Here is a 26,532-nt window from a genome sequence, read left to right as displayed (position 1 = left end):
ATGGGAAGATCTTCAGTTCCACTCTGCTCCTGTAAAGGGGTGAACCTCTCCTTCTTCCCGCCCTCCTCCAGTACAAGTAGTAATAGTACTAAATCCACTGAGTACTGGATTTTAAATACAAAATAATTCCCTTCTAGTACTCAGTGATCATTCTTACTCCTGTGACTCCTGAATTTGTGTTCTGTCTCCATGAGCCCTGCAATAAAAATAGTAATGATGGTATTTGTGAAGCACTTATTATATGCCAAGCACTGTTCTGAGCACTGGGGTAATAATAGTAATGATGTTGGTATTTGTTAAGCATTTACTATGTGCCGAGCACTGTTCTGAGCGCTGGGGTAGATACAGGGTCATCAGGTTGTCCCACGTGAGGCTCACAGTTAATCTCCATTTTACAGATGAGGTAACTGAGGCACAGAGAGGTTAAGTGACTTGCCCACAGTCACACAGCTGCCAGGTGGCAGAGCCAGGAGTCGAACCCATGACCTCTGACTCCCAAGCCCGGACTCTTTCCACTGAGCCAAGGGAATCAGGTTGTCCCATGTGGGGCTCACAGTCTTACTCCTCATTTTACAGATGAGGTAACTGAAGCACAGAGAAGTTAAGTGATTTGCCCAAAGTCGCACAGTTAAGTGGAGGAGCTGAGATTAGAACCCAAGACATCTGACTCTCAAGTCCATGTTCATTCATTTAGTAGTATTTATTGAGCACTTACTGTGTGCAGAGCACTGTACTAAGCACTTGGGAAGTACAATTTGGTAAAAGATAGACAATCCCTTCCCACCAACGGGTTCACAATCTAAACGGGGGAGACAGAAAACAAAACAAGTAGACAAGCATCACTACCATCAGAATAGATAAATAGAACCATAATTACAAGCACATCATTAATAAAATAGAGCAATAAATATGTACAAATATATACAAGAGCTGCGGAGAGGGAGGGAGTAGGGGCAATGGAGAGGGAAGGAGGAGCAGAAGGAAAGGGAGAGCTCAGTGTGGGAAGGCCTCCTGGAGGAGGTGAGCTCTCAGTAGGGTTTTGAAGAGGGGAAGAGAGTTAGTCTGGCGGATGTGAGGGGATGTTCTTTCCACTAAGCCCTACTTCACTGGGAACACTGGTTCACGGATCACGGAAGTCCAGCTGTGCCAGTTGTAGCATCCGCAAAGATCGGGACTATAGGCACCACTTGTCTGCTGCGTGACCTTACGCAAGTCACTTCACTTCTCTGAGCCTCAGTTACCTCCTTTGTAAAACCTGATTATCTTGTCTCTATCCCAATGCTTAACAAAGTCTATTAAAAAATCATAATCCTGGCCTGCATTTATTAATAGCAATGATGATAATAGTATTTGTTAAGCGCTTACTATGTGCCAAAACTCTTCTAAGGGCTGGGGTAGGTACAAAGTAATCAGGTTGTCCCACGTGGGGCTCTTAGTCTTAATTCCCATTTTACAGATGAGGTAAACTGAGGCACAGAGAAGTTAAGTGGCTTGCCCGAGATCCAATGGCAGACAAGTGGTGGAGTCAGAATTAGAACCCACGACCTCTGACTCCCAAGTCCATGCTCTTTCCACTAAGCCACACTGCTTCTCTAATTCTGAATGAATTAGAATGAATGAATTCATTCAATCGTATTTATTGAGCTCTTACTGTGTGCAGAGCGCTGTACTAAGCGCTTGGAAAGTAGCGCTTAGAGAAGCAGCGTGGCTCAGTGGAAAGAGCCCGGGCTTGGGAGTCAGAGGTCATGGGTTCGAATCCCTCCTCTGCCACTTGTCAGCTGTGTGACTGTGGGCGTCACTTCACTTCTCTGTGCCTCAGTTACCTCATCTGCAAAATGGGGATTAATCTATCCCAGTGCTTAGAACAGTGCTCTGCATATAGCAAGCGCTTAACAAATACCAACATTATTATTATTATTATTATTATTAAAGTACAATTAGGCAACAGATAGAGACGATCCCTATCCAACAACGGGCTCATTTTCTACCTTTGGCAACAAAATTATAATGATTTAAAATTCATTCAGTCCTAACAGCGCAAATAAACTAGAACATCACTTGAGCAATAGTAAACTTTTCCAGAAGCTCCCCGAGACCCCGGTTGTTCAGTGGGGCCATTTTCCCCCTGCTCCGAATCAATCCATCAATCAGTGGTATTTACTGAGCGCTTACGGTGTGCCAAGCACTGGACTAGGGGTTTGGGAGAGTCCAATACAACACAGTTGGTGGCCACGTCCCCTGCCCACAGCAAGTTTACGGTCTAGAGGGGAATTGTTTTGTATTTAAAATCCCGGCCCCCACAAGCCAGCTCAAAGAAGCGTTGCTTAGTGGAAAGAGCAAAGGTCTGGGAGTCAGAGGATGTGGGTTCCAATCCCGCCTCCGCAACGTGTCTGCACTGTGACCTTGGGCAAGTCACTTCACTTCTCTTTACCTCTTTAACATCGTACCCACCCCAACAGTGCTTGGCGTTCAGCAAATATAATTATTATAGTGGAATATCAAAGCTCACTGGAACTGTAAAAATAATGTTACCGGGCTTTTTAACTAGTCAAATGATGAAGAACTTTGTTTTCATCTCCTTATATCTTTAGTTCACCTAATCAATGAAGCAAGCGAGCAGTGATATTTATTGAATGATTATTGAGTGCAAAACACTGTACTAAGTATCTGGACTAGTGTAACACAATAGATAGGGAAGGCAGACATTAAAATTAATTACAGACATGGGAAAGGGTAGAGTGTAAGGATATGTACATAAGTGTTGTGGTGGAAGGGTGGGGTGAAAACAGTATGGCTCAGTGGAAAGAGCACGGGCTTGGGAGTCAGAGATCGTGGCTTCGAATCCCAGTTCTGCCACTTGTCAGCTCTGTGACTGTGGGAAAGTCACTTAACTTCCCTGTGCCTCAGTGACCTCATCTGTAAAATGGGGATGAAGACTGTGACCCTCACGTGGGACAATCTGATTACCCTGTATCTCCCCCAGCACTTAGAACAGTGCTCCGCACATAGTAAGCACTTAAATACCGACATGGATTAGACTGTAAGCCTGTCACTGGGCAGGGATTGTCTCTCTCTGATGCCAGATTGTACATTCCAAGCGCTTAGTTCAGTTCTCTGCACATAGTAAGCGCTCAGCGAATACTACTGAATGAATAAATGAAAGTACTTAGGGGATACAGGACACTAGAGTAAGAGCATAAGTGTCACAGAAAGAAGGATGAATAGCATGGAGGGCAGTGTGGCGTAGTGGATAGATCCCGGGCTTGGGAGTCAGAAGGTCATGGGTTCTCATTCCGGCTCCACCACTTCTCTGCTGTGTGACCTTGGACAAGTCACTTCACTTCTCTGGGCCTCAGTTCCCTCGTCTGGAAAATCGGGGACGGGGACTGTGTCCAACTCGATTTGCTGGTATTCACCACATCCCTTAGTACAGTGTCTTGTGCACAGTAAGCACTTTACCGTTATAATAATAATTATCATTGTTATTATGGGGAAATGAGAGGTTAGTCAGCGAAAGCCTCTTGGAGGAGATCTGATTTTAGGGGGGCTTTGAAGGTGGGGACAGTGTAGATCTGCCAGAAAGGAAAGGGAAGGGAGGCCGGTGGGGGAACAAGGACAGTGGGTCAGTGGCGGGACAGATGACAGTTGTACATTTTCTCCTCATTTCCATCACCACTGGACATTCTAGACTGTGAGCCCCTTGTTGGGTAGGGATGATCTCTGTTGCTGAATTGTACTTTCCAAGTGCTTAGTACAGTGTTCTGCACAAAGTAAGCATGCAATAAATACGATTGAATGAATGAATGAATGCCATTCCTGCAATTATAGATATTGATTTATAAAAGCCACCTATTGAATCATTTATTCATTCATTTTTAAACTTCTGTTATCATATTTACCTCCTACTCCCATTATTTGTCTACAGTTTATACCGAGCTCTGAACAACGAAACTATTAAAAGCAATTTAGTACAGTGCTCCGCATATAGTAATGTTTCACTAAATACCATTGATTGATTAATTGATGTCTGCTGCTTTCCCTAATTAGATTATCAACTCCTGAGGACAGATAGCCTGTTTACTTTTATGATATTCTTTCAAGCACTTAACATAGTGTTCCGCACAGAGTTAGGACTGAAAAAATACTGTTAATTGATTTCTTAAAAGTTCAGCGATTTGAGATACCCACAGTGAATTTCAAAATACATTGACTTTTGTTTTTCTTCACTTTCTTTTTGGTCAATTCCACTCAATAAAAATCAAAACAAATAAAGTAAATTTACAGTTAAAATGCACTTATTACAGGAGTCTTGTAATTATATACTAAGCTGACACTTTTTGAGTTATTTTGAACTATGAAGTCAAAAGTATAGGCTAAAAGAGCAGAACTAAGTATATAGTATTGCCTAGAGTCAGCTATCCTACAATTCAGATGTTCTGTTGCGGAAGAATTGTGGACTAAGAAAAGATCACATGGTAGTTTATAGGCCTTCATGGACTCCTTACACATGTGCCTAGATATAGGGCCCCTTCCTAGTCAAAGAAAACATGATTGATGGTGAATCACACATCTGTGAATGCAAATGAGGCTGAAAAGGCGACATTTGGCTTTCCAAGAAAAATCTATCAATCAATGGCATTGACTGAGCCCATATTGAGTGCAGAGCACTGTATTAAGTGCTTGGGACAGTACAATGCAACATAATTGGTAGAAATGTTCCCCGCTCACAACGAGCTTACAGGCTAGATGAGAAGCAGCGTGGCTCAGCGGAAAAAGCCTGGGTTTGGGAGTCAGAGGTCGTGGATTCTAATCTCCTCTCCATCACTTGTCAGCTGTGTGACTTTGAGCAAGTACTTAACGTCTCTGTGCCTCAGTGACCTCAACTGTAAAATGGGGATGAAAACTGTGAGCCCCACATGGGACAACCTGATCACCTTGTATCCCCCCAGCGCTTAGAACAGTGATTTGCACATAGTAAGAGCTTAACAAATACCAGCATAATAATAATAGATGAGGAGAGAGGCCTCGATCTCTCTTCCTCTCTTCAGGCTCTCATCTCCTCCTGCCTTCAAGCCACTGCTAATTGGATGGCCTCTCGTCACCTCAACCTTAACACATCCAAAACAGAACTCTCTATCTTCCCACCCAAATCCTGTCCTCTCCCTGACTTTCCCCTCACGGTAAACGGCACCACCATCCTTCCCGTCTCAAGAGCCCATAACCTTGGCGTTATCCTTGACTCCTCTCTCTCATTCAACCCACATGTTCAATCCGTCACCAAATCCTGTCTGTCCCACCTTCACGACATCCCTAAAATCTGCCTTTTTCGCTCTATCCAAACTACTACCGTGTTATTACGGTCACTCATCCTACCCTGCCTAGATTATTGCATCGGCCTCCTTTCTAATCTCCCAACCTCCTGCCTCTCCCCACTCCATACTTCACCCCTCTGCCCCGAATCATCATTCTACAGAAACACTCAGAACATATCACCCCCTTCCTCAGAAATTTCCAGTAGTTGCCTCTCCACCTCCGTATCAAACAAAAATTCCTCACCATTGACTATAAAGCCCTCCATCACCTTGCTCCCTTCTACCTCACCTCACTTCTCTCCTTTTAAACCCAGCCCGCATACTTCATTACTCTGATGCTAACCTTCTCACTGGGCCTCCATCTCGTCTATCTCGCCGCTGACCCCGACCCATGTCCCGCCTCTGGCCCGGAATGCCCTCCCTCCTCAAATCCACCAGACAATTACTCCTCCCCCACCTCCTTCAAATTCTTATTGAAGACACATCTCATCCAAGAGGCCTTCCTAGACTAAACCCCACTTTTCCTCATCATCTCCCACTCCTTTCTGTGTCACCCTGACTTTCTCCCTTTGCTCTTCCCCGCCACCAGCCCCACAGCACTTGTGTATATATCTGTAATTTTATTTATTTCTATTGATGTCCATTTATTTGTATTGATGTCTGTTCTCCCCGGCCTCCACCCTGCCACCCCAGATTTTGAGCTCACTGTGGGCAGGTTTTGTCACTGTTTATTGTTGTACTGTACTTTCCCAAGTGCTTAGTGCAGTCTCCAAACACAGTAAGTGCTTAATAAATACTTTTGATTGAATGAATGCATGATTAATATGCATAAATAACTTATAATGTATAATTTACAAAATAATTTACTTCAGCCTTGAGATTGGTCCATGAGCAATAACTTGTCCAACATCTGGCATGTTCTATCCATGTGTTGCTGAAGCAACAGAATCAATCTTGTCATTATGGTGCTTGTTAAGGCCTTATTATGTGTCGAGCACTGTTCTCAGTGCAGATGTAGATACGAATGAATGAGGATAGACAGATTCCCCATCCCACATGAACCTCACAGACTAAGAGAGAGAAAAAGTATTTCATCATCTAATTCTTCACCAGCCATCTATTCAAAGCATGCACGGTTATCGCAAAACTTACTGTTCATAAAATAGTCTTATATTCTTTGGTGCTTCGGTGTGACAATTTAATTTAACAGAAGAGTAAGTTTAATATGATTTCACCTTCACTTTGTCATTATGACCGAAAAGAGGAGGTTCTTAATGTACTTCTTTAGATGATATCTGTGACTGTGAATTCATGGGCTATTTTGAAAATAATGTGCAATTATATTTCATTATAATTCACAAAAATAATAGTGTTTACACATATGGAAAATGGTATTGAAATCATAGCAATGCTATTTCTGGGATGATCCATTTTCATTATTCATATTCTGCATCTGGTTCTGCTTTCTTCAAAGGGGTTTCTCCAAACCTTCAGGAAAATATCTAGAGTAAATTTTTGTATTTTTCCATTGTGAGATATTTTTAAAGATTTAAAAAAAAATTGGAGAACAGCACACATTATCCTGAACCACAACTGTCAGATATCCAGAAAACTAAAATTTATTCTGATAAAAGAAAAGGATCGGATGAAATTGAGGGAGTCTTTTAGTGGTGCAAGAATGAGAGGACAATGCCCTGTCTTCTTCTCAGAAGGTGTTTAGAAGAATTATTTAAATGATTATTGATTTATCAAATGCCACGGAGTCGTTTCTGATTCATAGCAACTTTTGGACACATTTTCTGAAGAACGCCCTGTCTCTGCCGTAATCCGTAACCTTGCTAATGGGCCTTCTGTTATAGTTCTTGTGGTTTCTGCCCATCTAACTGCTGGTCTGCCTCCTCTCCATTTTCCCTGGACTTTTTCTAGCAATAGAGTCTTAAGAAAAAGAATACCCCACTACTTTTCCCATAATTGAAACGGAAAGACGGACACCATCTTATTTTGTCCTGAAGTTGTTGGAAGGAGAAGAAATGGGTGAAAGCAATGTTTCTAAATCAGCCAGATAAAAATCCCAGGAAATGACAACAAATGAAGGTTGTTGCCAAGAAATCTGGTAGTGTTTTGATTGGCATACTCACCAAAGAGAAAAGCAATGTCTGTTTTATCCAAATACCTCAAGCAATCATTGGTATTAATTGAATGCTTACTGAGTGCAGGGTAAGTACTTCAGAGAGTACAATGCAGTGGAGTTGGCGGACATTTTACCTTGCCACAAAGACCATACAGTCTAGCGGGGAGACAGATATTCAAATAAATTATGGATGTAATAATGTTGGTATTTGTTAAGCGCTTACTATGTGCAGAGCACTGTTCTGAGCACTGGGATAGATACGGGGGAATCAGGTTGTTCCACGGGAGGCTCACAGTCTTCATCCCCATTTTGCAGATGAGGGAACTGAGGCCCAGAGAAGTGAAGTGACTTGCGCACAGTCACACAGCTGACGAGTGGCAGAGCCGGAATTCAAACCCATGACCTCTGACTCCAAAGTCCGGGTTCTTTCCACTGAGCCACGCTGCTTGTACATAAGTGTTGTTTGGTTGTTAAGGATGATGACTTTTGTGTCTTAACGATATCAGATCACATGGTGCTTTGGCTCAAGGGTCTAAAAGAGACTCATCTATCGTGATATTTTACAATAACCTTGGTCTGCTCCATCAAAAAATGCTAAATTCCTACACTTTTTCAGTGAATCATCAGCTATGGATAAGCCTTAAAAAGTTGAAGTTAACTGGGAGTTAGATATATTTAATTTGATCAGCCATACCGAGCACACTATAAGGCAGGATATTCACATCTTAACCATCCTGTCTGGTTGCTAATAATAAAATAATAAAAAAATTTAAATGGCTGAATTCCCCAGTGTCACCAACAAGTCCAGAGTTCAGGCCGCCAGACCTCACGATGTTCAAAATCGGGAAACCTTGTTCTGTTCAGTGATGTGATACCAATTCTATACTGACTAGCACATTTTCAACAAGTGATTATTTTTATTTTTCATTTGAGTCTTATTCTCACCTTCACATTGTCCGCGAATGGTCCATGATGCAACTGTTTTCTTTGTGTATGAAAGGTCTTTGTATTTGCAGTGTCAGGCTTAAGGGTTGCTAATTACAAACACCTCCTTTCCTTAATAGGCAAGTCATTTAATCTCTCTGGGGCTCACTTTCCTCTTCATTAAAATGGAGATACTTCTTCTTCTTAGCTATTAGATTAGAGACCGGTGAAAGACAGACAATCTTATACCCACCACAGGGCTTAGCATAGTGCTTTGGTATATAGGAAGTACTTAATGAATACCATAACGATTATTAATTATCAGCATTAATGCTTACTTGGCCAGATTGCTATTGCTATAGGATGAAATTTAAGGCTAAAGTGAACTGCTCTCTACTTTTGTCTCATGTTACACAGTTAAAAGGCATCTTAAAGTTTAAGATTCTTAAAAGCCAAAGTTTTCAAAATATAAATTTGATTATGATCAGTTTTAATTTCATGGCACCTTCTTTGAGAAGCCTATGTTGTTGTTGTTTTTCCCAAAGAAGTATGTTATGACTGTGTAATATCAAAAAAGATATTCCCAGACAGCTCAGAGCTTTTTTTGTTTGTTTTCCTTCCAGATGTAACTCTTCACCACAGTGTTAGTCTTTGCATTTTTTTACATTGCAAAACCCAAAGGGCACGATTGGTGGGGTACACTTCCAAGATACCGAATAGTCTGTAAGTCTTTACTGTCTTAATGCTACTTTAAGCATTGCTAGAAAACTCATTTTATGGCAGATGAAAGAACCAACCTCTCTTTAAGGAACAGAAGGAAAAGGGACAGTTATCACTTATGATAAACTTTATAGAAAACTGTAAAGTTCTTTTAAAAAAAAAATTGCATTTTCCAAAAGAACATAACATTTTCATCTGTAGGTGTTTTTTTTCAATCAAATTATGAAATGAGAACTCAATGATGAGCACATTTTGTTAAATTAAAAATGTCAATATAACTTTTAAAACTACTTCAGTGAATTTCTTACCGGGAAAGGTGCCTTATTTGCAACTGAACTCTCTCTCAATAAAACCCATTTGAAACAATGTTTATCAGTGACTCAGTTGGCATTTATTGAGTGCTGACTGTGTGCAGAGCACTGTACTAAGTGCTGAGAGAGTCCACTAGAATAGGTAGGCATGATTTGTTCCCCCAGGGAGCATACAATGAATCGCATCTGTGTGATTCTTGGACCTTTCACATAAACTCATTCGAATGTGCACATTCTTGATTTGGATTTTGAGTTAGTTACATTTGAATGAGCAAAGTTTTATATATGAACTGTTTTTAGTCAAAATGAATCTATTCACTTCCATCTGTATGTATGAATATATGCATGTATGAAGTGTTGAGCCTAAATCCCGCATGCCTAAATTTATTCCTAGCCCCAGTAATTTGTGGAAGAACGATTTCTCTTGTAGACTACAGGAGGACCATTTAAGGCTGGAAAAATTTGGTGTGAAGTAATTAATCCCCCTTCCAAAATTTTTAATGACCAGTGGACTAAATTTAAGCAGCTGTAAGAACTAGACTCGATGAATACCCTAAATTTGATATATTTGATAATATTTTATCAAATATTTATCTATTATAATATATGGTTATACCACTTTACTCCAACTTTACTCCATGCTTGATATAGACCCTCTTGAAGTCTAGATTTGGTTTGCCCAGTACTGAATTAGATGAATAATCTTAGCTACCTTTCCTGAAGTTCAAAACCAAAACTTTCAAACATTTATTCTAAAGTTTTGGTAGCTAAAATGCAGAAATTATGGAGCTGAAATGAATGATCTCTCCCAACTCTAGACTGTGGAAACTTTCATGAATCACAAACGCTTCTCTCCTATACTTTTGTGACAAAATATTTATATGGAATTTATAATTAATCGTTACTGGCTATGAACATAACACCTTCTACCTTATTTTGGTAAAAAAAAAGGGGCTTTATTTTTCTAAGCATCTTCTTTTAAATATAGCAGAAAACAAACAGTGCAGCAAAACATTCATTCCAGAAAACAAAGCCTCTGAAGAGTTTAATTATTTTGTTCTTTCCTTAAATCTTCTTGCCAAGAATCTATACTGGATTAAGTATTCAACACCAAGAGATTAAAAACGCATATCCCTGTAGCTACCATGGGACACATCTCTGCGTAATCCCGGGGATTAACTTTCTAAGGAAGTAGATCAAAGCTTGATTTCCTTGTGGGTATCCAATAATAAAAGGCAAGGCTAAAGCAAACTCTCATCACTTTGGCATCTATCCCTCAGCTCCTAGATCCAGACAAAGTCAGAATGTGTATCACGAGAAGGTCAGTGGAAATAAGCTGCTCTCATCTACCACTAGAGAAGCGGCGTTTACCGTGGCTCTAAGGAGACACGACAGTAATAAAACGAATGGAAAAAAATTGAAATTTTTAAAAGAAAAGCAACTGAAGTGTTTTCCCACAAACTTATTTTGAATCAACACATCCACTCTATTCCGCTTGAGGATGAATCAATCTGAACTGCAAATATGATATCAATGCTTGGGGATTGATTTTTCTTTGAAAGCACGATAAGAACGTTTTCAGGCCAATAACTGCAAATTGCAGAGAAGGGAGTTGGGATCCAGAGAGCATAATTGGAAAAAAAGGACTTTCAGGGTTCTACAGCTATATTTACTTCATTGTCACAGGTGACGCTGCGATACGTTTAATCCCAGGCTGAGAGGATCTTGAGTTTGGACTCAGACAGTCAAGTTTCCGCCCCTGAATTTCCCAGAACTCTCCCAGGATTTAGAGGGGAAGTATCTGGCCTCCAGCCATTGATCTTTCTATACATTCACGTCAAAAAAACTTGAGCTCTCTGCAGTTAGGCAACGTCTGAGGAATCAGCCTTCTGTTATTCATTAAGAAGCAGATTTATTTTTCCATTGTTTCGACTTCTTTACTTGAAATGTCTTTATCAGCAACATTTGTGAACAATAGGAAAAATATACTAATGTTGAAATTTCAGGCCTAGAACGCTACAAAGACAATTCTTTCCTCCTGGATTATATTTGAATCGGAACAATAAAAAGCATCGCATTGCATAGACTAAACATTTTAATGGCAAAAAATGACTTGTGTTTTAAAAGTTGTTCATGCTAGTCTACAAATCTTAGGACCGATGTTTATGAAATTATGAGGTCTTATTCTTCTGAAACAATAGACAATCCCCAAACATAATCCGACTAAATTTTCAACTGTATTTAATTAAAAGATGATGGAAATCTATCTACGTGAGCCATATGGATGATGTGTCGGTTTTATGGTGACGGTATTGTTCTTTTCAAGAATTTTAATATATTTTTCAGTCATACAATTAACATCCTGGAATTGACTTTAGTTAACTCACTCAATTCTCCTGCAGTCTGGGAATTACATTCATTCAAAACCCCGCATTATGGAAAAGTCATATCCTATAGCATGTACATGCACACGTGTGCAATTTTTCTAACCAATTTTTCCATCACTGCCTCTCGTGTATCTAAAGAGGCTCACACTGTTGGACAACCATTCCCTAGTTATCAAATAGCCTTCTAACCAAAACGTGTACGAACGCAGGGTAATGGAGAAACGTGGTACTTGGTGCGTAGTATTTTCCCTGCCAGTGTAGCAAAGACCTCAACTATGAACTGGCCTTTTCAACAACATTAAAACACCTAATGAGCAAAAACATCACGAGGGTCAAAAACGTTTAAAATAGATTTTGATCTGTGGGTTTTTTTAGTTTAAACAGGGTCCTCCTTTTGAATAGATTGTAGTAGTCAAAAGGAGTTTCAGTGTTTGATTGATGGATTGATTGCCTCAGGATACTACCTAGAAGTGAGGTTACCATGCCTCATCAGTGGCAGAGAATGGTGCCTGATGTACTCCATCTGTTCCAGATTCCTAGTGGTCCCTAGAGCTATCTCTAGATCTAGGAAACAGCTCGAAAGTTCTTCCCCTCTGCAAGAATTAGGAAATTACAGTTGAGGCTCTCACCCCGATAATTCTCCCCCCGCATTACATTGTCCCCATAATTCCCTCTTCATCTTATTGCAAAAATCCATTTCTTTTCATTTTTTTTAATGGAATTCGTTGTGACGGACCCTGTGCTAAGCACCGGGGTAGACACACGCTAATCAGATGGGATATGGTCCCTGTTTCACATGGGGTGCCTGGTCTAAATCCCCATTTTACAGATGAGGGAACTGAGGTACAGAGAATTTAAAGGGCTTGCCGAAGGTCACACAGCAGCCACCTGGAGGAGCCGGAGTTAGAACTGGAACCCCTCTGACGTTGTTCTAGGTTTTTGACGGGTGAGACCGTTCATATCGGTTTTAAATACGATTGGATTTATCTTCGATATGTCTCCAATTAAACCTCTCAAATTTATACGCAAGCAAATTACAGATGAGGGTAACCCCAAAGTCACTGAAAAATATGCGGCCTCTCCTTTGGGATGGGGGAAGGGAGGTCAGCAAATTGGCCCCCTTCTTCTAAGTATCCGGGCAGGACAGGAAACACCTGCTCCCCTTCTGTGGAATTTCCCCAGCGAGGTGGTGCCGGGCTGGGCCAGGCTGGCCGTCTGTAGGTTAGCCTGGTTTTCCTTGTGGGAACAAGGATTTCTGTTAGGAGACCCAGGGCGCGGGTGCTGAGGAGCTGGAATCAAAATCAGGAATGGATCTCTCCAACACCAGGAATACGGTATGTATGTTTCCCTGGGGTCTCTTAAAAATAGAAAACAAGCTAACCACAGACAATCCAGAAAAGTCCCCAGACTGTTTTATATTGTCAGTGTTTACCCAACTCTCTCCTCAATCCCTTAGCACTTCTTCTTATCCGCTTTGCAACCTGTAGGGAAACAAACAACAACAGCCCGTCGAAGGGCAGGGACTGTCTCTGTTGCCGATTTGTACGTTCCAAGCGCTTAGTACAGTGCTCTGCACATAGTAAGCGCTCAATAAATACTATTGAATGAATGAACAGCAAAACTGTATAGGGTACAGCATAACGCACATTTCTGTGTGCATTTCCATGGGTAATTGGGATACATACTTAGATACATAAATATGTATGTATTTGCAGCGTTCTTGCCACGGTTATTATTTCGACTGCTGTCCTGAGAAATCCTTCCAAAGAAGACATCTGTCCTTTTTATCTGTTTTTTTTTTGTGTGTGTGTGTTTGTTTTTTTGCCATTATTTTTTTTTCCCAATCTGGACGTTTAGAGTACGTCTTTTACCTCCTCGGTCCGAGCCTCGCCAGTGATTGATACCTAGCTTTAACCGTCGGCCATCCTTGCTAACAAAACTTTCAGCCCAGACATTTTAAATATTAAACATATACCATAGCTCTGTTCAATAGATCATTCATAAGACCTCTGGGCCCTACCCCCAGAGAGTAAGTAAAGACAGGTCATGAACAGGAAGTGATGGAGACAAGGCAGTTTCTTAGCTAAAGCTCAGACTCAAAGCCGGTTTACGGTTGTCATGGCTACAAGTTCCACATGCCTAGAGTCACTGGTTTCTGAAAAGAATGATGCAGTGTCTAGCCTTACAGCTGGATATATAAACCAAATTAGTCTACCATGCTCCTACCTGTTTTGTGGCTAATAATGAATGGAGCAATATATCACACAATCAGTCATGTAACAGTTATGTTCTGCACACACTGTTTTATTATAGTTCTGCACTTTTTTTTAAATTCCCCTGAGGTTAAAACCTTTTTAAGAAGCCAAGCGTTTTGAATAAATATTTAAAATCATCCAGTGTAAGATAAGCTAAAGTGCAGCTTCAGGAGCTTGTTTAAAAATAGACCCGCCATAGTCTTAAATCTTCTAAATTAAAAAGTAACCTAAAGAGCTTCCTTAATTTGGGGGGTAAAAGAGAACCAAAAACTCGATTCATGTTGGGAGACTTGAAAGATTTAGGAAAACAGCTGACTGAGCTGCTAGTTCCCCCTTTAAGTTGAGAGTAAGGAGGGCGACATTCCCTGTCTTGTTTGTACACAGAGAAGGATAGGGGCTGGAAGACTCTCCAGACTCAAGTCTGGCTGTGGGGTGGGATGAATGGGAACTATTCCAAAATAATATTAGTCTGGGAGTCTGGAGGTAGGAGACAGGGAGCCGCAGGAGGTCAGAACAGCTGTTTGCTCACTCATTCATTCTATCACACTTATTGAGCGCATACCGTGTGCAGAGCACTGTACAAAAGGCTTGGGAGAGCATAATATAACAGTAAACAGACACCATCCCTGCCCAAAAAGCGCTCAGCTATGACAACTTAGAGTGACCCCTTAAAAACTCCCCCATCGTCTTTTCTTTCCCCAGTCCAGGTAATCCGTTTCCCTGCTGAGGCCTTTAATGTTTATTGAGCGCTTACTGTGTGTTTTCACCTCCCCTAGTAAACCAGAGGTAGAGAAACTCTGCTCCACTCCTGCCTCAACCCTATTTCCAGCTCTCTCGGAGAGATTTATGGAATGACTTGGGTGAAGTAATGCAACTCAGCCAAAAAAACAAACAGAGAAATCTCATTCACCCTCCGGACCCGAGCGTCGGAGCCTCGGTGGTAGGTAAATGGATTTTCCTGCCTCTCCACCTCCACGGCACTGACCTCACCTCCCTCATCCAGGGTCGGAAAGTGTCTCTTTCAGTGCGGCAGCTCCCGGTGGAGAGGGCGCGGGCCTGGCAGTCGGAAGGTCGTGGGTTTGAATCCCAGCTCTGCCGCTTGTTTGCTGTGTGACCTTGGGCAGGTCACTTCTCGGCGCCTCAGTTATTTCATCTGTAAATTGGGGATTGTGACTGTGAGCCCCATGTGGGATGGGGACTGTGTCTAACCTTTTATATTGATGCTGTCGATGCCTGTCCATTGGCTCTGTTTTGTTTTGTTGTCTGCCTCCCCCCTTCTAGACTGTGAGCCCGTTGGGTAGGGATTGTCTCTATTTGTTGCCGAGCTGTACTTTCCAAGAGTTTAGTACGGTGTTCTGCACACAGTAAGCGCTCAATAAATATGATTGAATGAATGAATAACCCGATTTGTTTTTATCCACTCCGGCACTCAGTATAGTGCTTGGCACATAGTAAGTCCTTTACAAATACCATTATTATTATTATTATTATTTTTGAGCAAAGCCCTACCAGAACCATTAAACGTCTGCCCTATTTCTGCCTATCACAACCTGATGCTTCTAAAAGGGCTTCTCCAAATACAGTATTCATTCCTTCATTCATTCAGTTATATTTACTGAGCGCTTACTGTGTGTAGAGCACTGTACTAAGAGCTTGGGAGAGCACAATAGAAGAATATAACAGACTCATTCCCTTCCCAAAGCGAGTTTACATTCTAGAGGGGGAGGGAGACATTACTACAACTAAAGGAATTACAGATACGGACTTAAGAGATCCCATTGGAAGGACAATCTGTGAATGGCCAAAAAGCAAATGGCATGGTAACTTCCTCCAAGACACGTTTCAGTCATCTGGCCACTCCGAGGAGGGGAAAAAATTGCCACCCCCTTGCACTCTTTACGATACCACCGTGTTATGCTGAGTGTCCACATTATACACACACAGTCACACAATGGTGACATGTGAAGTCCACCAAACAGAAGACATTTCTCTGAAGCTGCAGAGGAGGGGATTCCTGAACCCCACCAACCCATGGTCCAGATCCATTTCTTCCCCCCCGCAAATACCTCTATCACAGTGCTCTTTCAATTTATTTTTTCACGGTATTTGTTGAGCGCCAGGCACTGTCCTAAGCGCTGGGGTAGATACAGGCTAATCAAATTGGACACAGTCCATGTCTCACGTGGGGTTCACAGTCTCAATCCCTATTTTACAGATGAGGGGACTGAAGCCCGGGAAAAGTAAGTGACTTGTCCAAGGTCACAGAGCAGATAAGTGGCAGAGCCGGGATGAGAACCCGGGTCCTTCTGATTCCCAGGCCCTGACCACTAATTCCCAACTGATGCGGCCCTCTGGGTTTGCCCAGCAAGCTCCCGTGCCCCTCGGATAGTGCAGCCCAAAATGGATGGATGTCTGACCGACTCAGTTACAGCCTCAAGTCAGCCTTAGTTTTCTTTCTTTCTCCATTGTGCCAAAATTGCTCCCTCAAAGCTAGGTCTTAGGGCATCTTGGTTTCTTGGAAGGTTAACAGTCCCAAAACTTATGCTTCTCTAAATCATGTAAGGACTAAGGCCATTTGGCCGGACCAGGGGCTTGGGGGCATTGGAAGTAAACTGTTTCCAATAAAGCAAACAGTGTCCAGATTTTTTTTTTCTTAGAATGGTGCAAATAAATAACTTGGATTTGGTTTTACATGATCACTTTGCCAAGTACTAGCTAAAGAACTGACATACGTTGATTTTAAGTACTAGCCAATGGCAACATTCTTAACTGAGCCTCATTATAACTGCAGGCAATTGCAGCTCCCATGTGGTTTTCACTCAGACAGTCGTATAACAGGCTAGAAAACCCCTGGGAAAATATTTATTTGAGCACGACTGTGTTACAGAATGCCCTTGCATGAAACTGTGGAAACATACTGCGTACCATTGCCGCTAAGGATATCATTTCATTTTATTTGTAAAGGATCACTTGAGATATGTAATAAGGATAAAAATCATGATGATGATAACTTTAGTATTTGTAAGAGAAGCAGCATGGTATAATGGATAGAGCACGGGCCTGGGAGTCAGAAAGTCATGGGTTCTAATTCTGGACCTCCGCTTGTCTGCTTGGGCAAGTCGCTTCACTTCTCTGTGCCTCAGTTACCTCATCTGTAAAATGGGGAGTTAGACTGAAGCCCACAAGGGACAGGGACTGTGTCCAACCTAATTTGCTTGTATCCACCCCAGCACTTAGTACAGTGCCTGGCACATAATAAGTGCTTAATAAATACCATAATAATTATTCTTCTTATTATTAAGGGCTTACACTGTGCCAGTCCCTGTGCTAAGCACTGTGGAACTATCAGATACAGTTCCCAGAGTCCTACTGAACAGTGATTTAAGACCGTGGTGGCTACAATCAATCAATAAATCAATCGCTGGTATTTATTGAATGCTTACAGTGTACAGGGCACTGTATTAAAATACAAGCTGAAGTCACATCGAAGGAAATGAAATCTGAAGGTCTGAATGAAATCACTAGTTTTGGTTAAATTATTTTTGAGCAGTAGAGATGATCCATCTAGGTAAGTCAAAATAGGCCCTACTGTCCCTTCAGTCCCAGCTTTTGAGGTGGGCAGTGGGACAGACCAAGGTGAGGAAGCTTTGTGTAATTTAGAATGAGAGGAACCAATACTACTACTAATAATAATAACGTTGGCATTTGTTAAGACCTTACTATGTGCAGAGCACCATTCTAAGTGCTGGGGTAGATACAGGGTAATCAGGTTGTCACATGTGAGGCTTACAGTCTTCATCCCCATTTTACAGATGAGGTAACTGAGGCACAGAGAAGTTAAGTGACTTGCCCACAGTCACCAATGTTGGGTTAGGCTGGGAAAGCACAGAATTACAACAAACTCCCCATGACCTTTGAGCCATTTGAGGAGGTTTGGAAGAGTAATAATAATAATGTTGGTATTTGTTAAGCGCTTACTATGTGCCGAGCACTGTTCTAAGCACCGGGGTAGATACAAGGGAATCAGGTTGTCCCACGTGAGGCTCACAGTTAATCCCCATTTTACAGATGGGGTAACTGAGGCCCAGAGAAGTGAAGTGACTCGACCACAGTCACACAGCTGACAAGTGGCAGAGCCGGGAGTCGGACTCCTGACCTCTGACTCCGAAGCCCAGGCTCTTTTCCACTGAGCCATGCTGCTTCCGAGTAGATTGGTTTCTGATTGCCCTGTCCATGTGAAAACTATAAGAAGTGACCAGGGTAGATTCACATAAACAACTCAGAAGAGGGATGGAGAGAATCTTTTCTTAGCCCTGCATAGGTAGAGACCAATTATAATAAAACCCAATCTATTGTCATTAGTCAGTCAATCGTATTTATTCAGTGTTTATTGTATGCAGAGCACTGTACTGAGCACTTGGGAGAGTATGACAATAAACGGACACATTCCCTGCCCACAACAAGCCTCGCCGCCATCATTATTATTATAATTATCGTTACATTTGTTGAGTGCTCACATTGTGTCAGGCACTGATCTAAACTGATCTGAGAAGCAGCGTGGCTCAGTGGAAAGAGCATAGTCTTTGGAGTCAGGGCTCATGAGTTCGAATCCCAGCTCTGCCACTTGTCGGCTGTGTGACTGTGGGCGAGTCACTTAACTTCTCTGTGCCTCAGTTCCCTCATCTGTAAAATGGGGATTAAGACTGTGAGCCCCATGTGGGACAACCTGATTCCCCTATGTCTACCCCAGCGCTTAGAACAGTGCTCGGCAGATAGTAAGCGCTTAACAAATGCCAACATTATTATTATTATTAACTTGGGATAGATGTAAGTTAATCAGGTCGGACACAGTCTTAGTCCCTTATGAGGCTCACAGTCTAAGTAGGAGGGAGAACAGCACTGAATCCTCATTTTTCAGAAAAGGAAATGGAGGAACGGATGAATTACTCCTCTATTACTTAACCTCTATGAGATAATAATAAAAAAAAATGATGATGGTATTTGTTAAGTGCTTAACTATGTGCCTGGCACTGTACTAAGCTCTGGGGTGGATACAAGCAGATCAGGTTGGACACAGTCCCTTTCCCACATGGAGCTCACGGTCTCAATCCCCATTTTACAGGTGAAGTAACTGAGGTCCAGAGAAGTGAAGTGACTTGACGAAGGCTGCACAGTAGACAAGTGGCAGGGCCAGAATTAGAATCCACGACCTTCTGACTTCCAGGCCGGTGCTCTATCCACTTCATCATTCGATGTAGATCTAAACTGTAAACTCGTTTTGGGCAGGGAACGGGTCGGTGTTTTGTTATATGGAACTCTACCAAGTACTTAGTACAGTGCTTTGCATGCAGTAATGTTTTATTAAATATGATTAAATAAATATATTGTTCCCCTACCCTCTCAAAATTACTTGGATTTGGTTTTTCAGTGAAAAGTGTACTGGATTTTGGAGCTAGTAAACCTTTCCTTTACTCCTTTGTTTTGGGGGATTTTTTCAGTTATTCTTTATTCATAAATTTGACATTATAATTGGGAACAAAATGACTAATTTTCAAAGTGAAATTCGGATCTGAGTAGTTAACCTCTGAAAAAAATTGAACCGATGAGAAAAAGTGTTCAAATTCTAAACGAGACCTATACTCCACTTGAAAAGTCTGAGGCCTAGCAGAGGTGCCAGTTTTTTGCCCTGAATGGACATCAGTCGATCGGTATTGAGCGCTTACTGTGTGCAGAACACCGTACCTAGTGCCTGAGTGAGAAGAGTACGGTAGAGATGGTAGACACACTCCCCGCCTAAAAGGAGCTCATAGTGTAGAGGGGGAGACAGACATTAATATAATTACTTAAATTGTGGGTGGGTAAATATCAAGTGTCCAAAGGGTACAGATAATAATAATTATGGCATCTGTTAAGCGCTTAACTATGTGCCAGGCACCGTACTAAGCGCTGGGGTGGATACAAGCAGATTGGGTTGGACACAGTCCCTGTCCCACGTGGGGCTCACAGTCTCAATCCCCATTTTACAGATGAGGTCACTGAGGCCCAGAGAAGTTGTGACTTGCCCAAAGTCACACAGCTGACAAGTGGCGGAGACGGGATTCGAACCCATGACCTCTGACTCCCAAGCCCGGGCTCTTTCCACTGAGCCATGCTGCTTCTAGATGATGCCAAAGGGAGAAAGAGTAGGGGGAAAGAGGGTTTAATCTGGGAAGGCCTCTTGGAGGCGATGTGATTTGAATAAGTTTTTGGAGGTGGAGAGAATGGTGGTCTGTCATCTATAGCGGGGAAGGGAGTTTCAGGTCAAAGAGGAGACACGGGCAACGGGGTCAACAGCAAGTAGACAAAATCAAGGCACAACGAGCAAGCTGGTGTTAGAGGAGTGAAGTGTGGGGGCTGAGCCTATAGTGAGAAAACAGCAAAGTAAGGTAGGGTGGGGTGAGCCGACCGCGAGCTTTAAAGTTGATGTTAAGGAGTTTCTGTTTGACGCCAAAGTGGGCGGCCAACCACTGGAGGTTCTTGAGGAGTGGGGAGATGTGGACTGAACATTTTTTAGACAATTGATCTAGGCAGCAGAGTGGACTGGAGTGTGGAGAGAGAGAAGGCAGGAAGGACAGCAAGTAGGCTGACGCGGTAGTCGAGATGGGAAATGATAAGTGTTTCAACTTAGTAGCCGTTTGGATGGAGAAGAGTGATGAGTCGAGGATAATGCTTAGAATATCCCCACACTCCCACACTTCTCCTCCCCGTAAATCTGTACTCCTCCCCCGACAGAGACCTCCTCTCTCTCGACCCCCTCCATCTCTCTCAGCGCATCATACCCCACCTAGCCTCCATCCCCATTCTACCCATTCTTGATGACCAAATAGGTGCTTTCATCTCCACCCTCTCTATTCAACTCAACTCACTCCCCTATCCCTTCTTTGCTCTCACAACACTAACCCATAACCCTGATCGCCTCCACTGCCCGCTTCCTTCGCCCTTATGCTCGAGCCACTGAACGCTGCTGGTGGAAATCTAAACATCAGGCCAACCTTGTCCACGTCAAGTTTGTCCTTTTTTGCCTCAACTCTGCCCTCTCCTCTGTCCATCAAAACTCTTCCTCTTTCCTTATTGACACCCATGCCCTTCATCCTCCTCACTTGTTCCGGATATTAACTCCCTCATGAGATCCCCTGTCCCCCCTCCTCCCCCGTCCCTCGCCTCCAACCATCTGGCCACCTACTTCATTAAGAAAATTAACACCATCAGGTCTGAGTTCCCCAAAATCACCCCTCCCCCTCCTCCAACCTCCTTATTCTCAGCCCCCTTTTCAACTTTCCCATCCTTCCCAACAGTACCTTCAGAGGAGATCTGCTGCCTCCTCTCAAGTGCCACCCCCTGCACATGCACATTCGACCCCATACCTTTGCACCTTATAAAAGCTCTCGCCCCTTCCCTCCTTAACTACCAACTTCAACTGCTCACTCTCCAAAAGCTTCTTCCCAACTGCCTTCAAACATGCCCACATCTCCCCCATCTTAAAAAAAACCCTCCCTTGACCCCACAGCCCCCTCCAGTTATCACCCCATCTCCCTCCTACCCTTCCTTTCCAAACTCCTGGAGCCCATTGTCTAAAATCGCTGCCTTGAATTCCTCTCCTTCAACTCTCTCCTGGACCCCCTCCAATCTGGCTTCCAATCCCTCCATTCCTCCGAAACTGCCCTCTCAAAGGTCACCAATGACCTTCTTCTTAGAGAAGCAGCGTGGCTCAGTGGAAAGAGCACGGGCTTTGGAGTCAGGGCTCATGAGTTCGAATCCCAGCTCTGCCACTTGTCAGCTGTGTGACTGTGGGCAAGTCACTTAACTTCTCTGTGCCTCAGTTCCCTCATCTATAAAATGGGGATTAAGACTGTGAGCCCCACGTGGGACAACCTGATTCCCTTGTGTCTACCCCAGCTCTTAGAACAGTGCTCTGCACATAGTAAGGGCTTAACAAATACCAACATTATTATTATTCTTGCCAAATCCACTGGCTCCTACTCTATCCTAATCCTCCTCGACCTCTCAGCTGCCCTTGACTCTGTGGACCATCCCCTTCTCAGTACGTTATCAAACCTTGGCTTCACTAACACCTTCCTCTCCTGGTTCTCCTCTCATCTCTCTGGCAAGTCATTCTCAGTCTCCTTCACAGGCTCCTCCTCCTCCTCACATCCCCAACTGTAGGTGTTCCTCAAGGGTCAGTTCTTGGTGTCCTTCTATTCTCCGTTTACAATCACTCCCTTGTAGAATTCATTCCCTCCCATGGCTTCAACTATCATCTCTATGCTGATGACACCTAAATCTATGTCCCCTCCCTTGTTCTCTCTCCCTCCCTCCAGGCTCCCATCTCTTCCTGCCTTCAGGATATCTCTACTTGGATGTCCTCCCGCCACCTAAAACTCAACGTGTCCAAGACTTAGCTCCTTATCTTCCCTCCCAAACTCCGTCCTCTCACTAACTTTCCCATCACTGTGGGTGACGCAATTATCCTTCCGTCTCACAAGCCTGCAACCTAGGCGTCATCCTTGAATCCACTCTCTCATTCACCCCACACATCTAGTCCGTCACTAAATCCTGCCAGTCTCACCTTCACAGCATCGCCAAGATCTGCCCTTTCCTCTCCATACAAACCGCCATCAAGTTAGTACAATCACTCATCCTATCTCAACTGGATTACTGCATCAGCATCCTTTCTGACCTCCCAACCTCCTGTTTCTCTCCACTTCAGTCTAAACTTCACTCTGCTGCCTGGATTATCTTTCTACAGAAACGTTCTAGGCATGTCACCCCCCTCCTCAGAAATGTCCAGTCGTTGCCCACCAACTTGTGTATCAAACAAAAACTCCTCTTTACCGGTCTCAGAGCTGTCCATCACCTTGCCCACTCTTACCTTACCTCTCTTCTCTCCTTCTACATCCCAGCCTGCACACTCTGCTCCTCTGATGCTAACCTTCTCACTGTGCCTCTATCTCACCTCTCCTGCCATCAACCCCTGGCCTGAGTCTTATCTCTAGCCTGAAACGTCTTTCCTTTTCAAATTCACCAAACAGTGACTCTCCCCCGTCCCCCCCGCTTCAAAGCCCTACTGAAGGCTCACCTCCACTGAAAGGCCTTCCCCGATTAAGGTCCCCTTTTCCTCAGCACCCCCTCCCTTCTGTGTCACCTCAACTCTCTCCTTTTGCTCTTCCTGCCCCTCCCCATCCTACAGGGCTTATGCACATCTATAATTTTATTTATTAGCATTGATGTCTTTTTACTTGTTTTGATGTGTACATATCTATAATTTTATTTATATTTATGCCTGTTTACTCGCTTTGATGTCTGTCTCCTCCCTTCTAGACTCTACGTCCAGTGTGGGCAGGGATAGTCTCCCTTTATTGCTGAATTGTACTTTCCAAGTGCTTAGAACAGTGCTCTGTACACATTAAGTGCTCAATAAATATGACTGAATTGAATTGAATTACGGGTTTGTGAGGCAAGGAGTGTAGTAGTATTGTATATGGGAAAGTCAGAGGGAGGTCAGGGTTTGGGTGGGAAAATGAGGACTTTTGTTTTGGGTAGTTTAAGTTTAAGGTTTTGGTGGGACATCCATATAGATATCTCCTGAAGGCAGGAGAAATGTGAGATTGCTGAGAAAAAAAGAGTTCGAGGCTAGAGGCGTGGAGAGATGGTTGTTGAAACTGTAGGAACGAAGGAGTTCCCCAAGGAAATGGGTGTAGATGGAGAATAGAAGGGGACCTAGAACTGATCCTTGAGAGACACCCAGTTAGATGGTGGGAGGAGACAGAGGAGGAGCCATTAAAAGAAACTGAGAAAGAGCTAGCTGTCAGAAAAATAGGAGAACCAGGAAAGGACTGTCATTAAATCCAAGGTTAGATCATGTTTCCAGGAGAAGAGGATGTTCCACAGTGTCAAAGCAACTGAGTTGTCAAAGAGGATTAGGATGAGGTAGAGGCCATTGGATTTGGAAAAAAGAAGTTTAATCGTGGCCTTAGAGAGGGCAGTTTCCATGCAGTGGAGGGGGCAGAATCCAGATCGGAGGGAGTCAAGTAGAGAATTGAAGGAGAGGAAGGTAGACAACTCCCTCAAGGAGTTTGGAGGGGGAAGATAGAAGAGAAATTGGGTGATAACTGGAGGGAACCCTGGGAATGAGGGAGGATTTTTTTATTTTATTTTGTTTTTTAGGATAGGAGCTACATGCACACCTTTAAAAACAGTGGGGAAGAAGCCATTAGAAAGTGAATGTTTGGTGATCAGGGAGGGAAGCAGAGAACAATAATAATAATAATAATATTTGTTGAGTGCTTAGTTTGTGCCAGGCACTGTACTAAGCACTGGGGTGGATACAAGAAAGGGAAGAGGTAAGTGTTTTGATAGCGTGGAAAGGAATAGGTTTGAAAGCACAGTTGGAATGGGTGGATATTGCAAGGAGGTGGGAGATCTCTTGAGATAGTGCTGGGAAAGGTAGGAGAGTCAAAGAGGGGGCAAGAGGAGGGAAGAGGCAAGTGATGGGGGTGTATTTTAGAGAGATCATGCTTGATGGTTTCAATTTTATCAGTAAAGTGCAAGGTCAGGTCATTAGGGTGTTAGCGGACAGAGGATTTGAAGAAGTTAAACATTTTAAACATCTGTCACCGAAAATGGGCATGGAGTCAATATAAGGATGAAGAAGTAATGTTGCTGGGTGGGTGGAGTAGAGAGCAGAGTTAAAGCAGATGAGGATAAAATTTTGATGGAGAAGGTCAGCCAGGTGCCTGGATTTCTTGCATCAGCACACTACAGCTCGAACACAGGAACAGAGGAGGCACACTGTGGAGGTGATCTAGGGTTGTGGCTTAGTGGTATGAGATCAAAGGAGGGACAGGCATGTCAGGGAGTTGATTTCAGTGGAGAGAGTGGTGTTAAAGGCATCAGTTTTTGTATTAAGAGATGGTAATCTGGGTATGGAGACCAAATGAGACTTGATGACATTAAAAATTCAAAGGAATCAAAAGATTGGGGCACACAACTGAGACATTAACAAATACCACAAAATTGTTATTAGAACCAAAGACATGGTTGTCCTTAAATTTGAACAGTTACCTCAATAGCAAACCATAAATATCTACTGTGCACTCACATGTATATGTCTACAAATCCTAGATATTATTAACGTGAATATAGATGTGTCAAAGGTTTTTTTAGCTTTTCTGCGGGCCTTATCTTTCATAGAAAGTTACCTATTACCCAGGTCAGTCTATTAATTGTTCTAAAGGTGGCAATTCTGTGGCTTTGCTCAAGATAAGATAGAGATCTGTGGTTTATTTCCATTTTTCATCAAGTGCTTTCTATTTTTAAGGTTCCGATAATCATTAGGTAGGTATGCCTTCTGAGGGTTAGGTGTTACTATAATTTTCTAGAGGTGGCCAAAAGGTTTATAGTAGTTCAAGGTAACAGAGCACATCAGTAGCAGCAGCAACAGAAAAGGCAGAAGCAGCATGGTGTAGTGAATAGAGCATGAGCCTGGTAGTCAGAAGATATTGAGTTCTAATCCTGACTTTGCCACTTGTCTGTTGTATGACCTTAGGCAAGTCACTTCACTTCTCTGTGCTTCAGTCACCTCATCTCTAAAATGGAGATTGAGACCTTGAGCCCCACATGGAAAATGGACTGTGTCCAGACTGATATGCTTGCATCTACTCCGGGGCTTAGTACTGTGCCTGGCAAATATCAGCACTTAACAAGTAACACAATTATTATTATGGTTATTGTTGGTGTGAAGAATCTCTCTGACCTGAGCTTCAAAGTCAGCTATCCATATGAGATATACAAATTCCAGGAAAACAGAGTTATTGGGAAATATCTATTGTCTAGAATCTCTGAGGGCGTAAGTTTTAAATTTGGCTCTTACATGTCCCAGACAAGCTTAAAGATGGCCTTTGGCATCATGTTGCATCCTCTAACGCAGCGCTAAATACAGTGCTTGGCACAGATAAAATGCTTAAAAAATACCACAGTGACTATTATTATTATTGTTATTATCATTTACATAGTAGGCCTAAAGGAAAAATCATGGATCAGGGAGTGAGAGGATCTGGGTTCTAATCTCAGCCCTGACACTTGGGTGCTGTGTGATTTAGGATAAACACTTAACGTCACTGTGCTTCACTTTCCTCATTTGCACAATAAGGCTTCAATCACTGTTCTTCCTCCTACTTAGACTGTGAGTCCCATGTGGGACAGGGACTGTACGCAACCTACCTTTCTTGTATCCACACCAGTGCTTAGTACAGCGCTCGACACAAAATAATCCTCAACAGTTCCACAATTTAATCTTCCATTTTCTGGGACATATCTAATAATTAAAATAATAATAATTTTGGTATTTGTTAAGGGCTTACTATGTGTCAAGCACTATTCTAAGCACTGGGTAGATATAAGGTAAGCACAGTAAGCACTTACTGTGTGCCGAACACTGTTCTAAGTGCCAGGGTA

The sequence above is a fragment of the Ornithorhynchus anatinus genome, chromosome 2, assembly GCF_004115215.2.
Source record: "Ornithorhynchus anatinus isolate Pmale09 chromosome 2, mOrnAna1.pri.v4, whole genome shotgun sequence".
Taxonomy (NCBI): domain Eukaryota; kingdom Metazoa; phylum Chordata; class Mammalia; order Monotremata; family Ornithorhynchidae; genus Ornithorhynchus; species Ornithorhynchus anatinus.
Note: the sequence above shows the minus strand (reverse complement) of the source record.